The sequence below is a fragment of the Macaca thibetana genome, chromosome 12, assembly GCF_024542745.1.
Source record: "Macaca thibetana thibetana isolate TM-01 chromosome 12, ASM2454274v1, whole genome shotgun sequence".
NCBI lineage: Eukaryota > Metazoa > Chordata > Mammalia > Primates > Cercopithecidae > Macaca > Macaca thibetana.
Window position 1 is genome coordinate 28392215 of NC_065589.1, and position 12653 is coordinate 28404867.

At 37.4% G+C, this 12653-nt stretch overlaps 1 protein-coding gene and 1 pseudogene across 1 annotated transcript in view; one reads left to right on the forward strand and one right to left on the reverse strand.

The window, feature by feature from the left end:
* Nucleotides 1-12653, reverse strand: part of SPAG16 (sperm associated antigen 16) — a 1176832-nt gene that overhangs the window by 130539 nt on the left and 1033640 nt on the right. The gene's annotated exons all lie outside the window — the stretch shown is intronic.
* LOC126932512 (60S ribosomal protein L5-like) lies at nucleotides 371-1187 on the forward strand (annotated as a pseudogene).

Consider the following 12653-nt stretch of genomic DNA (forward strand, 5'->3'; position numbering starts at 1 on the left):
ATTGTATGGACATACCACAATTTGGATGATGGTCATTTGAGTTATTTCTAGTTTTTGACTATTGAATATAAAGATTCTACGAATATTTGGGTACAAGTCTTTGTATGGACATCTGTTTTTGTTTCTCTTAGGAGTATAATGGCTGAGTCATATGATAGGTATATATTAAACTTTCTAAAAAACTGTCAAACTGTTTTCCAAACACATAGGAGTCATGCCATTTTACATTCCCAGCAGGAGTGTATGAGAGTTCCCATTCTTCCCTGTCATCAACTTCATCAGAAATCAGTTGCTCCCTCTTTTCCCCACCTAGCGATGCTGGGCCTAGAAGTCTCTGCCAAGCTGCGGACATGGGCATTAGATCTGCAGGATGTGATTTGTTAAAGTTGTTAAGAATAAGGCCTACTTTAAGAGACACCAAGTGAAATTTAGAAGACAACGGGAGGGTAAAACTGATTACTATGCTCAGAAACGCTTGTTGATACAGGATAAAAATAAATAGAAAACACCCAAATACAGGATGGTAGTGTAACAAACAGATATCATTTGTCAGATTGCTTATGCCTGTATAGAAGGGGATATGATAGTCTACATAGCATATGCACATGGACTGTCAAAATATGGTGTGAAGGTTGGCCTGACAAATTACGCTGCAGCATATTGTACTGGCCTGCTGCTGGACCACAGGCTTCTCAATAGGTTTGGTATGGACAAGATCTATGAAGACCAAGTGGTGGTGACTGGAGATAAAGGCCTTGCCAGAACTACTACTGGCAGTAAAGTTTTTGGGGCCCTGAGGGAGCTGTGAATGGAGGTTTGTCTATCCCTTACAGTACCAAACGATTCCCTGATTATGATTCTGAAAGCAGGGAATTTAATGCAGAAGTACACCGGAAGCACATTATAGGCCAGAATGTTGCAGATTACATGCGCTACTAAGTGGAGGAAGATGAAGATGCTTACAAGAAACAATCCTCTCAATATATAAAGAACAGCATAACTCCAGACATGGAGGAGATGTATAAGAAAGCTCTTGCTGCTATATGAGAGAATCCAGTCTATGAGAAGACACCCAATAAATAAGTTAAAAAGAGGTAGAACCATCCCAAAATGTCCCTTGCTGGAAGAAAGATCAGGTAGCTTCAAAGAAGGCAAGATTCCTCACAGCTCAGGAGCGGGCTGCTTAGAGTTAAACCGCATAGTTTTCTATGAAGATTTTTCAGAAAGATGATAAACTTAAAAAAAAAACAAAACCAACAACAGTTGCCCATATGTGGATCTATTTCTGGAATCTCTACTCTGTTTCTTTGACCAAGTTATTTCTTTATGCCAATCCAATACAGTCTTGATTATTGTAGCATCATAATAAACCTTGAGAGCAGATACTGTTACTACTCCAACTTTGTTCTTTCTCAAAGTTGTTTTAGTGATTCTATATTTTTTAATTTCCATATGAGTTTTAAAATCGGCTTGAAAATTTCTTCAATTAAGACCTACTAGGATTTGAACTGGCATTGTATTTAATGTATAGATAAGTTTGGGGAGAACTGACATCTTAATCATTTTGAGTCTTCTGTTGATGAACAAGTATAGCTCTCTATTTATTTATGTCTTCTTTATTTTTTTGCATGTTTTTTAGTTTGCATGGTGAATTACACTGTCTGATTTCAAATATTAACACAGCATTGCATTACTGACATCATCTCTATTCAACCATGATTTCTGTCCTGGTATTTATACTTTCCTTTCTGCTATGTTGAGTTAATTTTCATGTCTTCTGGTGTCTTAAAGTGATCGTTGGTGTCATTAATTTGAGAAATTTTGTCTTTAGTAATGTTAGCATATAGTGCTGTAAATTCCTAAGAACTGCTTTAGCGTCATTCCTTAGTTTTTGATATGTTTGTATTTTCATTGTCGTTCAGTTCAAAATAGTTTTTTATTTCTCTTTTTATTTCTTCTTTGATCCATGGGTTTTTTGATTTTCAAATATTTGGGGACTGACTGAATTTTAAGTCTATCCTGTTTTGGTTAGAGAAATACATTGCATGAGTTGAATCTTTTAAAATTCACTAAGACTTATTTTATGGCTTAGTATATATCTTGGTCAATGTTTCATGTATATTTGAAATGAATATGTGTTGTGCTACTGATGGATGGAATGTACTACAAATGTCAATCAGTTTCCTCACATGCATGTCCTGATCAGTACTCTGATGAATACTTGAGGAGTATCTTATGCAAATATTTAGGGTTCTTTGTGTATCTCTCACCTCTCCAGATCTCTATTCTGTGAATTCCAAAAGCCTTGCTATCCCTGTGCTCTCATTTTCATTTCCTTACCTTACAGAGTTCACCAATTTCCATCTGAGCTCTCCTTTCTTGAGTTGTGGCTTAGAAATTCTCTCAAAGCAGGAAGGTGATGCAAATGTGGGGCTCTGTTTTTCATCTCTCTGGGTTACTTGTACTTCATTGCCTAGTGTTTTGCAATTAAAAAAAATGATTGTTTCTCAGGAGGTTGATGAGGGCGGATCACAAGGTCAAGAGATCAAGACCATCTTTCTCAACATGGTGAAACCCAGTCTTTGCTAAAACCAGAAAACTTAGCTGGGTACTGTGGTGCACGCCTGTAGTCTCAGCTACTCCGGAGGCTGAGGCAGGAGAATCGTTTGAACCCAGGAGGCAGAGGTTGCAGTCAGCCAAGATTGCGCCACTGCACTCCAACCTGGAGACAGAGCAAGACTCCATCTTAAAAAAAAAAAAAAAAAAAAAAAAAAAAAGCTTGTTTCAGACATTCTGTTTGTTTTTGTTGTTGCTTGTTATTGTTTCAGGCAGGAGGGTACATCCAATTACTGTTCCTCTAACTTAGATAGAAGCAGAAGTCAAGTACAAGTTCAAAATAAAAAATCTGCTGCGGTGTTTAAAAGATGACACAGGAAAAGTGGTGTTTGAATCACTTGCTTGCAGTAATGTCTGTAATCACAGTTCCACATTTAGGTTAAAATGTAGTTTTTCATTATTCTGAGAATCTTGTTTTCTGAAGGTTCAAATGCAGGTATAAAAACAATTCTTTTAGGTTGAAGCATAAACATTAAGAAAATAAATTATTCCATTTGAAAAGTGGGATTTGTGTGCATTCACTGTAGCATAATCCAAAATCAAATATGAGCTTTAAAGGGAATAATTGAAAGTTGAAGGCTCTCAACTTTGCCCCAATATTTCCTCATTTTATTTACCAGAAAATAAGTTTTTTCTCAAAGATAGTGCTTCTTAGGAAAATAAGAAGATCCGTAAGGCATTTATGTAGGCTCTTTATAGAAGGACTGTATCAATCCCACAGAAGCTCAAATATACCATTGTATGATACAGTTTCTCTACCTAGACAAAATAAGGTCAATAATCTTTCCTACCTTGAAAAAGGATGGGGTCTGGTTCCAAGATGACCAAATAGGAACAGCTCCTGTCTGCAGCTCCCAGTGTGATCGACGCAGAAGACGGGTGATTTCTGCATTTCCAAATGAGGTACCTGGTTCATCTCATTGGGACTGATTGGACAGTGGGTACAGCCCACAAAGGGCAAGCCAAAGCAGGGTGGGGCATCGCCTCACCCGGAGAGTGCAACATCAACAAAAAGGTCATCTACACCAAAACCCCATCTGTAGGTCACTAACATCAAAGACTAAAGGTAGATAAAACCACAGAGATGGAGAGAAACCAGAGCAGACAAGCTGAAAATTCTAAAAATCAGAGCACCTCTTCTTCTTCAAAGGATCGCAGCTCCTCACCAGCAATGGAACAAAGCTGGACAAAGAATGACTTTGAAGATCAAGTAGAAGAAAGAATATCAGTGATTGAAGATAAAATTAATGAAATAAAGTGAGAAGAGAAGTTTAGAGGAAAAAAGTAAAAAGAAACAAACAGAGCCTCCAAGAAATCTGGGACTATGTGAAAAGACCAAATCTACGTTTGATTAGTGTACCTGAAAATGACGGGGAGAATGGAACCAAGTTGGAAAACACTCTGCAGGATATTACCCAGGAGAACTTCCCCAACCTAGCAAGGCAGGTCAACAATCAAATTCAGGAAACACAGAGAACACCACAAAGATGCTCCTGGAGAAGAGCAACCCCAAGACACATAATTGTCAGATTAACCAAGGTTGAAATGAAGGAAAATATGTGAAGGGCAGCGAAGAGAAAGGTCAGGCTACCCACAAAGGGAAGTCCATTGGACTAACAGCAGATCTCTTGGCAGAAACTCTACAAGCCAGAAGAGAGTGGGGGACAATATTCAACATTCTTAAAAGAATTTTCAACCCAGAATTTCACATCCTGCCAACTAAGCTTCATAAGTAAAGGAGAAATAAAATCCTTTACAGAGAAGCAAATGCTGAGAGATTTTGTCACCACCAGGCCTGCCTTACAAGAGCTCCTGAAGGAAGCAATACACATGGAAAGGAACAATAGGAACTAGCCACTGGAAAAACACGTAAAGACCATCGATGCTAGGAAGAAACTGAATCAACTAATGGGCAAAAGAACCAGCTAACATCATAATGACAGGATCAAATTCACACATAACAATATTAACCTTAAATGTAAATGGGCTAAATGCCCCAATTAAAAGACACAGACTGGTAAATTGGATAGAGTTAAGACCCATCAGGGTGCTGTATTCAGGAGACCCATCTTATGTGCCGAGACACACATAGGCTCAACATAAAGGGATGGAGGAAGATCTACAAAGCAAATAGAAAGGAAAAAAAGAAAAAAAAAAAAAAAAGAAAAGCAGGGGCTGCACTCCTACTCTCTGACAAAACAGACTTTAAACCAACAAGGATCAAATGAGACAAAGAAGGCCATTACATAATGGTAAAGGGATTAATTCAACAGGAAGAGCTAACTATTCTAAACATATATGCACCCAATACAGGAGCACCCAGATTCATAAAGCAAGTCCTTAGAGACCTACAAAGAGACTTAGCCTCCCACACAGTAATAACGGGAGATTTTAACACTCCACTGTCAATATTAGACAGATCAACAAGACAGAAGGTTAACAAGGATATCCAGGACATGAACTCAGCTCTGCACCAAGCGGACCTAATAGACATCTACAGAACTCCCTACCCCAAATCAACAGAATATACATTCTTCTCAGCACTACATTGCACTTATTCCAAAATTGACCACATAGTTGGAAGTAAAGCACTCCTCAGCAAATGTAAAAGAACAGAAATTACAACAAACTGTCTCTCAGACCACAGTGCAATCAAATTAGGACTCAGGATTAAGAAACTCACTCAAAACCGCCTAACTACAAGGAAACTGAACAACCTGCTCCTGAATGACTACTGGGTAAATAATGAAATGAAGGCAGAAATAAAGATGCTCTTTGAAAGCAATAAGAACAAAGAAAAAATGTACCAGAATCTCTGGGACACATTTACAGCAGTGAGTAGAGGGAAATTTATAGCACTAAATGCCCACAGGAGAAAGCAGGACAGATCTAAAATTGACATCCTAATATTGCAAGTAAGAGAACTAGAGAAGCAAGAGTAAACAAATTCAAAAGCTAGCAGAAGGCAAGAAATAAGTAAGATCAGAGCAGATCTGAAGGAGATAGAGACACAAAAAACCCTCCAAAAAATTAAAGAATCCAGGAGCTGGTTTTTTTTTTAAAAGGTCAACAAAATTGATAGACTGCTAGCAAGACTAACAAAGAAGAAAAGAGAGAAGAATCAAATAGACACAATAAAAAATGATAAAGGGGATATCACCATCAATCCCACAGAAACACAAACTACCATCAGAGAATACTATAAACACCTCTACACAAACAAAATAGAAAACTTAGAAGAAATGGATAAATTTCTGGACACATACACCCTCCCGAGACTAAACCAGGAAGAATTTGAATCTCTGAATAGACCAATCACAGGCTCTGACATTGAGGCAATAATTAATAGCCTACCAACCAAAAAAAGTCTAGGACCAGAAGGATTCACAGCTGAATTCTATTAGAGGTACAAAGAAGAGCTCCTACCATTCTTTCTGAAATTATTCCAATTAACAGAAAAAGAGGGAATCCTCCCAACTCATTTTATGAGGCCAGCATCATCCTGATACCAAAGCCTGGCAGAGACCAAACAAAAAAACGTAAATTTAGACCAATATCCCTGATGAACATTAATGCAGAAATCCTCAATAAAATACTGGCAAACTGAATCCAGCAGCACAACAAAAACTTATCCATCATGATCAAGTCAGCTTCATCCCTGGGATGCAAGGCTGGTTCAACATATGCAAATCAATGAATGTAATGCATCACATAAACAGAACCAAAGACAAAACTCACATGATTATCTCAATAGATGCAGAAAAGGCTTTTGACAAAATTCAACAGCCTTCATGCTAAAAACTCTCAATAAACTAGGTATTGATGGGACATATCTCAAAATAGTAAGAGCTATTTATGACAGACCCACAGTCAATATCATACTGAATGGGCAAAAACTGGAAGCATTCCCTTTGAAAACTGGCACAGGACAGGGATGCCCTCTCTCACTACTCCTATTCAACACAGTGTTGGAAATTCTGGCCAGGGCAATCAGGCAGGAGAAAGAAAGAAAGGGTATTTAATTAGGAAGAGAGGAAGTCAAATTGTCCGTCTGCAGATGACATGATTGTATATTTAGAAAGCCCATTGTCTCCGCCCCAAATCTCCTTAAGCTGATAAGCAACTTCAGCAAAGTCTCAGGATACAAAATCAATGTGCAAAAATCACAAGCATTCCTATACATCAATAACAGACAGAGAGCAAAATCATGAGTGAACTCCCATTCACAATTTCTACAAAGAGAATAAAATACATAGGAATACAACTTACAAGGTGTGTGAAGGAGAACTACAAACCACTTGTAGTTCTTCAAGGAGAACTACAAACCACTACTCAATGAAATAAAGGGGGACACAAACAAACGCAAGAACATTCCATGTTTATGGATAGGAAGAATCAATATCGTGAAAATGGCCATACTGCCCAAGGTAACTTATAGATTCAGTGCAATCCCCACCAAGCTACCAATGACTTTCTTCACAGAACTGGAAAAAAACTACTTTAAATTTCATATGGAACCAAAAAAGGGTCCGCATTGCCAAAACAATCCCAAGCAAAAAGAACAAAGCTGGAAGCATCACGCTATCTGACTTCACACTATACTACAAGGGTACAGTAACCAAAACAGCATGGTACTGGTACCAAAACAGATATATAGACAAATAGAACAGAACAGAGGTCCCAGAAATAATGCCACACATCTACAACAATCTGATCCTTGACAAACCTGACAAAAACAAGAAATGGGGAAAGGATTCCCTATTTAATAAATGGTACCGGGAAAACTGGTTAGCCATATGCAGAAAGCTGAAACTGGATCCCTTCCTTACACCTTATACAAAAATTAATTCAAGATGGATTAAATACTTAAATGTTATACCTAAAACCATAAAATCCCTAGAAGAATCTATAAATTAACTTAGGCAGTATGGCCATTTTCACAATATTGATTCTTCCTATCCATGAGCATGGTATGTTCTTCCATTGGTTTGTGTCCTCTTTTATTTCACTGAGCAGTGGTTTGTAGTTATCCTTGAAGAGGTCCTTCGCATCCCTTGGAAGCTGGATCCCTAGGTATTTTATTCTCTTTGAAGCTACTGTGAATGGGAGTTCATTCATGATTTGGCTCTCTCTCTGTTTCTGGTGTATAAGAATGACTTTCTTCACAGAATTGGAAAAAACTGCTTTAAAGTTCATATAGAACCAAAAATCACCCCGCATTGCCAAGACAATCCTAAGCCAAAAGAACAAAGCTGGAGGCATCACGCTACCTGACTTCAAACTATACTACAAGGCTACAGTAACCAAAACAGCATGGTACTGGTACCAAAACAGAGATATAGACCAATGGAACAGAACAGAGCCCTCAGAAATAATACCACACATCTACAGCCATCTGATCTTTGACAAACCTGAGAGAAACAAGAAATGGGGAAAGGATTCCCTATTTAATAAATGGTGCTGGGAAAATTGGCTAGCCATAAGTAGAAAGCTGAAACTGGATCCTTTCCTTACTCCTTATACGAAAATTAATTCAAGACGGATTAGAGACTTAAATGTTAGACCTAAAACCATAGAAACCCTAGAAGAAAACCTAGGTAATACCAGTCAGGACATAGGCATGGGCAAGGACTTCATGTCTAAAACACCAAAAGCAACGGCAGCAAAAGCCAAAATTGACAAATGGGATCTAATTAAACTAAAGAGCTTCTGCACAGCAAAAGAAACTACCATCAGAGTGAACAGGCAACCTGGAGAATTGGAGAAAATTTTTGGAATCTACTCATCTGACAAAGGGCTAATAATATCCAGAACCTATAAAGAACTCAAACAAATTTACAAGAAAAAAACAAACAACCCCATCAAAAAGTGGGCAAAGGATATGAACAGACACTTCTCAAAAGAAGACATTCATACAGCCAACAGACACATGAAAAAATGCCCATCATCACTGGCCATCAGAGAAATGCAAATCAAAACCACAATGAGATACCATCTCACACCAGTTAGAATGGCAATCATTAAAAAATCAGGAAACAACAGGTGCTGGAGAAGATGTGGAGAAATAGCAACACTTTTACAGTGTTGGTGGGACTGTAAACTAGTTCAACCATTGTGGAAAACGGTGTGGCGATTCCTCAAGGATCTAGAACTAGGAACACCATTTGACCCAGCCATCCCATTACTGGGGATGTACCCAAAGGATTATAAATCATGCTGCTATAAAGACACATGCACACGTATGTTTATTGTGGCACTATTCACAATAGCGAAGACTTGGAATCAACCCAAATGTCCATCAGTGACAGACTGGATTCAGAAAATGTGGCACATAGACACCATGGAATACTATGCAGCCATGAAAAAGGATGAGTTCATGTCCTTTGTAGGGACATGGATGCAGCTGGAAACCATCATTCTCAGTAAACTGTCGCAAGAACAGAAAACCAAATACCGCATATTCTCACTCATAGGTGGGAATTGAACAATGAGATCACTTGGACACAGGAAGGGAAATATCACACACCAGGTCCTATTGTGGGGAGGGGGGAGGGAGGAGGGATAGCATTAGGAGATATATCTAATGTAAATGACGAGTTAATGGGTGCAGCACACCAACATGGTACATGTATACATATGTAACAAACCTGCACGTTGTGCACATGTACCCTACAACGTAAAGTATAATAACAATAATAATAATAATAAAAACCCTAGAAGAAAACCTAGGGAATACCATTCAGGACATAGGCATGGGCAAAGACTTCATGACTAAAACACCAAAAGCAATGGCAACAAAAGGCAAAATAGACAAATGGGATCTAATTGAACTAAAGAGCTTCTGTACAGCAAAAGAAACTACCATTAGAGTGAACAGGCAACCTACAGAATGGGAGAAAATTTTTGCAATCTACCCATCTGACAAAGGGCTAATATCCAGAATCAAAGAACTTAAAAAAATTTACAAGAAAAAAACATACATCCCATCACAAAATGGGCAACGAATATGAAGAGACACTTCTCAAAAGAAGACATTTATGCAGCCGACAGAAACATGAAAAAATGCTCATCATCACTGGTCATCAGAGAAATGGAAATCAAAACCCCAATGAGATACCATCTCACACCAGTTAGAATGGCAATCATTAAAAAGCCAGGAGACAACAGATGCTGGAGAATATGTGGAGAAATAGGAATGCTTTTACACTGCTGGTGGGAGTGTAAACTAGTTCAACCACTGTGGAAGACAGTGTGGTGATTCCTCAAGGATCTAGAACTAGAAATACCATTTGACCCAGCCATCCCATTACTGGGTATATACCCAAAGGATTATAAATCATGCTACTATAAAGACACATGCACATGCATGTTTATTGCGGCACTATTCACAATAGCAAAGACTTGGAACCAACCCAAATGTCCATCAATGACAGACTGGGTTAAGAAGATGTGGCACATATACACCATGGAATAGTATGCAGTCATAAAAAAGGATGAGTTCATGTCTTTTGCATGGATGAAGCTGGAAACCATCATTCTCAGCAAACTATCAGAAGGACAAACCAAACACCGCATGTTCTCACTCATAGGTGGGAAATGAACAATGAGAACACTTGAACACAGGGGAACATCACACAGTGGGGCCTGTTGTGGGTTGGGGGGTAAGGGAAGAGATAGCATTAGGAGAAATACCTAATATAAATGAGTTCATGGGTGCAGCAAACCAACAAGGCACGTGTATACCCATGTAACAAACCTGCACGTTGTGTACATGTACCCTAGAAATTAAAGAATAAAAAAAAAATTCCACCATACAGATATAAGAGACATAAATAACTTTCAGAACATAGATGATAGCAAAATATAACAAAATAATTAGGAAGTGATAAAAAAAATCTTTCATACCTTATACTATGTTAAAAAGGAAAATTGGTAAATATAAATTATAATTGTAAAAGCCATACAGGTAGAAATGGCACAGATGTGACAATTTGAAAGGAAATCAATAAGTACTTATAATTTTAATGAAGTGTTGTCAATATTATAGTACTGTGCATTAAGATCACAAATTTCCTTATAAGAAATTATTCTGATTTTCCTCTGAATTAAATAGATATTATGAGAATCACATATATAGTTAAAACTCTTCAAAGCTTAACTTCTAGATCTGTTAAGCTCAATGACATTCATATAAAAACAGACTCCTGCTATTCTTCCTTTTTTCTTTCTTTTTTCTGGAGGGAGTTTCACACAGTTTCTTTTTTTATTTATTTATGTTTTTCTGAGACATAGTTTCACTCTTGTCACTCAGGCTGGAGTGCAATGACACAATCTTGGCTCACTGCGACATCCGCCTCCCGGGTTCAAGTGATTCTCCTCCCTCAGCTTTCTGAGTAGCTGTGATTACAGGCATCCGCCACTCCACCTAGCTAATTTTTGCATTTTCAGTAAGGATGGGTTTTGCCATGTTGGCCAGGCTGGTCTCAAACACCTGATCTCAGGTGATCCACCAGCCTTGGCCTCCCAAAGTGCTGGAGTTACAGGCATGAGCCATCACACATGGCCAGTTTCTCTTAATAAGGTTTCAATATATTGTTTGAAGTCATCATTTTCTTTCAACTTATTAGGAGATTAGAAATAACAACTTTCCAACAAACTTCTAAATCTATGAACTTCTGCATAAGGTAATTATTAAAATGGATATAGATATGAAAAAATACTTGGTATCATAAGGCACTTATTTACGTTCAGTACCTCTGAAGGGGAAAATTTTTAAAATATAGTTATTTCTTGTTTGAATATAAACAAAGCTAAAAAATTCTTTTTTTATCCCTATTCCTACTTTGGAAAACTTCCTAATTTCCTATGCCTCAGTCTTAATTGTTGAAATGGTAGTGCAGTTTGGCTGGCTTACAACATGGATACTTACTAGTCATTGGTTTTAAAGAAAAGAAAAATGCAAAAAAGTATCAGAATTATACTTCACCCTTCAAATTAATTTACCGCTTAAATTAAGATCTAAAAGTCACAGATTTTCAGTAAATATTTGTTTTTTCATTCAAAAATCATTTCCTAGACTTTTACTTTCTATTGGGCACTGTTTTCTGCACAGTGGGTATATTCAGGAAAAAGGTAGAAAAAGGTTACTATATTTATGGAACTTATACTTTGTTTTAGAAGACAGCTACTGAATATGATCATTATTGTGACGCATGCTGTGAAAGAAATAAAAAGTGTGATGTGACAGCAAGTACCTCTGATGGGGAGCTACTTTATAGATAAAATGGTCAGAAAACACCCCTTTACAAGATACTTAAATATCTAGGATATTTAAATCCAAGAACTGTAGGGCTATGGAGTCAACCATGGGACTAATCAAGGATATGCATTTCAGGCATATGATATGCATTTCAGGCAAGTGAAAACTCCTAAAATGGCAAAGTTGAGATATTCTAGGAGTAGAAAGATAGCTAATACGTTGACTCATGAGAATATGAAAGCCATAGGTTTACTGAAGATAAAGTTGGACATGTAGTCAGGAGCCATATCATAGAGGCTCATGAGTTCCATTTTGAGGAGTTTAGTTTGATAAACATAGTATGTTGTAAGCAGAAAGTGACAGACCACTCAGATTGGTATCCCGAAGAAAAACTTGGATCCCAAGATGCTTTTTCTATTTTATCAACCAACAGGTTTAAATTACACTTTCTTCTATGAAAGTAAAAAATACCCACAATGGACTTCATTTTTATTTTTTAAATATGTTTGGATTATGGTCCAAAAGAAAGCTTGAACTGTAAAATACTTGAGCAAAGACTATGCAAATGGAATTAACAGAATGGTTAAGATGCAGCCAATGTTCAATAATGTTACCATTTCATGTCTAATCTGCTAACTGATTATTTATGTAGATAAGTAGACTGCACTGGAAAATTATTCAAGTCAATACATTTTTAAGTGCATGATCTTGTACCTGGTGTTCTAAGGGATACAAAGATGAGTGTGATGAAATTCCAGTTTTAAAGGAATTAAGACTC